This window comes from Rutidosis leptorrhynchoides, chromosome 7, assembly GCF_046630445.1.
Source record: "Rutidosis leptorrhynchoides isolate AG116_Rl617_1_P2 chromosome 7, CSIRO_AGI_Rlap_v1, whole genome shotgun sequence".
Taxonomy (NCBI): domain Eukaryota; kingdom Viridiplantae; phylum Streptophyta; class Magnoliopsida; order Asterales; family Asteraceae; genus Rutidosis; species Rutidosis leptorrhynchoides.
This window is the reverse complement of record NC_092339.1, coordinates 28,779,422-28,783,434: the sequence shown is the minus strand read 5'-3', so window position 1 is coordinate 28,783,434 and position 4,013 is coordinate 28,779,422. Positions and strand designations below refer to the sequence as shown.

Below are 4,013 nucleotides of genomic sequence, written 5' to 3'. Positions count from 1 at the left end.
CTATACTTAGGGTCAATTTCTTACCGAACACGTCTATCATTGCTTTAGCCGTGTTTAAGAATGGTCTTCCTAATATGAGAGGAACTTGAGAATCTTCTTCCATGTCCAGAACAACAAAATCTACTGGAAATACTAAAGTACCAACTTTAACTAGCATGTTCTCGATTATCCCTCTAGGATATTTTATTGATCGATCGGCTAGTTGTATACTTATTCTGGTTTGTTTCAATTCTCCAAGGTCTAGTTTAGCGTATAGTGAATACGGCATTAAATTTATACTAGCACCTAAGTCTGCTAATGCTTCTATTGAACTAAGACTACCCAGAAAATATGGAATTGTGAAACTTCCTGGATCAGATAGTTTTTCTGGTATCTTATTCAACAGCACTGCTGGACAATTAGCATTCATAGTAACAGCCGAGAGTTCTTCCATTTTCTTTCTATTTGAGATTAGATCTTTCAGAAATTTAGCATATCTAGGCATTCCTGAAATCACATCAATGAAAGGAAGATTTACATTTATCTGTTTAAACATATCCAAGAATTTGGATTGCTCGGCTTCAAGTTTCTCTTTCTTCATTTTACTCGGGTAAGGAAGTGGTGGTTGGTATGGTTTAACATAAGGTTTAGCCTTACCGGTGTTATCTTCATTAATCTTCTCAACTACCGGTTCTTTTTCCTTATCTTGATCAGGTTGTGGTTCTTGTGGAGTAGGAATAGTTTCATCAGAAGTTACAGGTATTTCAGGTGGTTTTAGTGTTGTACCACTTCTTGTGGTAATGGCTTTAGCTGTTTCATTCCGGAGGTTAGCATTTTTATCACTAGGTAGACTTCCCGGTTTTCTTTCACCTATTAACCTTGCTAGGTTACTTACTTCTTGTTCCAAGTTTTGAATAGAAGCTTGTTGATTTCTAAATGCTTGAGCATTTTGTTCATTAGTTTGTTTCTGGGATGTGAAAAACTGCGTTTGAGTTTCAACTAGCTTCGTCACCATATCTTCTAAATTCGGCTTTTTATCATCGGGTTGTGGTGGTTTGTTTTGAAAATTAGGTCTTGGCTGATTGTAAGTATTGTTGGATACTTTTTGATTGCTAGGACCTTGTTGGTTGTTGTATGGAATATTTCAGTTATAGTTCTGGTTTTGATTGTAAATCGGTCTTGGCGGTTGATAATTATTCTGATAATTATTTCCAGGCCTTTGGTTTATGTATGAAATATTCTCTCTTTGTTCCATTGTTAATTCAATACTGAGACAATCTTTGGTTAATGTATGAAATGTGCTCACAACTAATTCGTATTGAGTGAATATCTTTAGTCATCTTTTCCATTCGTCTCTCGACAGCATCTATCTTTGCGGAAATGGAATCTAAGTCATGGCTAGAATCGGCTCTAGCTGCTTTAGATGATCTAACGATATCTTTTTCTTGGTGCCACTCATGTGAGTGGGAAGCAGTGTTATCAATAATTTTGTAAGCATCAGTTTCGGTTTTCTTCATAATAGAACCACCAGCTGCTATATCTATGTCTTTCCTTGTAGTGATGTCGCATCATTGGTAGAATATTTGTACTATTTGACAGGCATCTAAACCATGTTGCGGACATCCTCTTAATAACTTTCCAAATCTTGTCCATGCCTCATATAGAGTTTCATTCGGCTTCTGTGTGAACGTAACAATTTCTCTTTGAAGTCTTACGGCTTTAGATACAGGAAAGAATTGTTTAAGAAATTTTTCAACTAAAACGTTCCATGTATCAATCGCCCCTTCTGGTAACGATTCCAACCAATCTTTGGCTTCTCCCTTTAAAGTCCAGGGAAATAACATGAGATATATCTGTTCATCCTCAACTTCTCTTATTTTAAATAGAGTGCAGATCCTATTAAAGGTACGAAGATGTTCATTTGGATCTTCCTTCGGCGCACCACTAAATTGGCATTGATTAGTCACCATGTGTAGAATTTGTCCTTTGATTTCATAATCTGGCGCATTAATGTCTGGATGAGTAATTGTGTGACCTTGGCCAGTGCGTTTAGCTCTCATTCGGTCTTCCATACTTAAAGGTTCTAGATTCTCCATAATTGAATTTGTTGAATCGGAATCACTAGAGGATTCTGATTTAATGGTTCGTTCCTCAACAATCTCTGTTTGAATGATTGGTGGTTCCGAAGGAAAATTTAATGGTTCAGGATCTATGAATCGTCCCTGAATATTCTCCGGATTCTCAATTGTGAGGTCGGGTTCAAAAAATGGATTATCGAAAATTTGAACTGGAGTACTTGGTCGACTGGATGACGATTCTAAAGAAAAATCAACGGCGGTAATATTTGCTAAATGTCTTGATCTAGTTACAGGTGGTCAACTTACAAAAGGTGGTGAACGTCTTGCTCGGTGCATTCACTGAATATCCTATTAGTTTTTAAAAAGGAAAGAAAAATTATATAAGTTATCCAATCAATAGACTTTTCTGATTTTGCCCACGTTTCGAATAGCCAAAAGATGCAGCAGAGGGGCAGGATTCATTTGGTCTCAATATAATTGAGGACTGTTTGGCTCCAATAACCTGGTCCACGTACAAATCCAACTATTACTACGAACCAGAAAATTTTGATGTTTATCAATTTAACCACTTAAAATAAATTTCCTAATTTTAAGAAATTTAGATAAGAAGTAGAATAAAAATCTATGTCCTAAAAACTAGAATAGCGAGAAATAAGAAAGAAAAAGAGCGTGTCGGAAAAATAAAAAGAAAAGGGTTGAAAAATAAAAGGCGTCGGAAAATAAGAAATAAAAAGAAATGACTTATAGAACTTAAAAACACTCGACTAACCCAACCTTATTACTATCACTAACTTAAAATTATAATCGCAAATTGAGATTACTAATTGGAATGATAATTGATACATAGGTAAAAGGTGTCTAATAATATTAAAGCTTACAAGAAAAACTATATCCCAAATGGCAATAACTTAAAAAGAAACTAAAACTTAAAAAGGCGTCGCAAAATTCTAAAGTACCTAAATCTTAGTCTAAAGAAAAGGCACTTAAGGGATTTTACGGCAAGGCCTAAAAATCTAGAAATAAAAATAACTATGGCAAAAACTATGAATTAAAACTAAATACGAGCGAAAAATACAAAAGTTACGCTAAAACTATTAAAAAGGGACAAAATATAAAAATATACAAAAAGTTGTAAAAATTACAATTTTTATAAAAATATTATTTTTATATTATTTATTTTATAAAACTATTAATTTTTATATATAATAAAACTAATTAAAATTTAAAATATAATTTAATTTAAAAACTTAAACTAATTATAATAATAATTAAGTAATTAGGGTTTATTAATAATAATAATAATTATCCGTAATAAATGCTGATTAGGGTTTCTGTCGGTGTCAGGATGGCTCCGCGAGTCGCGGTATTCGAAGCTGCAAACTCCGCGTGTCGCGGGGTTCCAAAATTCAAATGACAGGTTGATTAAAATTCGACGCGTTTTTTTTATTTTTTATATTCTGTTTTATATTTTCTGTTTAAATAAAAATATTTATATAATAAAAACTTATATTTAAAAACTAAAATAAAAATAGAACTACTTTATAATTTTAAAAATATCTTAAAAATAGATTTATATATATATATTAATTTTTTTTCGGTTTTTTTTTATATTTTAAATAAAAATATTTAAATAAAACTTATATTTTTATAAAGAAACTTTATAAAACTTAAATATTTAACAAAATCTTAAAAAATATATAAATTTTTGTTTTCTTTTTATATTTTCGAATAATTAAAAACGTATTTTTACAAAAGTGAATTTTAATAAAAGTAAACTAAAAATAAAAATCTTTTTTTTTTATTTAGCGTTGCGCTTCCGGCTTTTAAGTTAGATTGTTCCCCGGCAGCGGCGCCAAAAATACTTGATGTTAAAGCTAAGGGGTATATAAAATAGCTTTAAATTTTAGCAGGAAATACTATTAAATACGATACAATTTTACACAAGATATTTATTTA

At 31.6% G+C, this 4,013-nt stretch overlaps 1 non-coding gene across 1 annotated transcript; it reads left to right on the top strand.

The window, feature by feature from the left end:
• Positions 1–1,584: 1,584 nt before the first annotated feature.
• LOC139860641 (small nucleolar RNA R71) lies at positions 1,585–1,691 on the top strand. Its single transcript, XR_011763270.1, has one exon. It is a non-coding gene; the product is annotated as a small nucleolar RNA R71 (small nucleolar RNA).
• Positions 1,692–4,013: the final 2,322 nt, after the last annotated feature.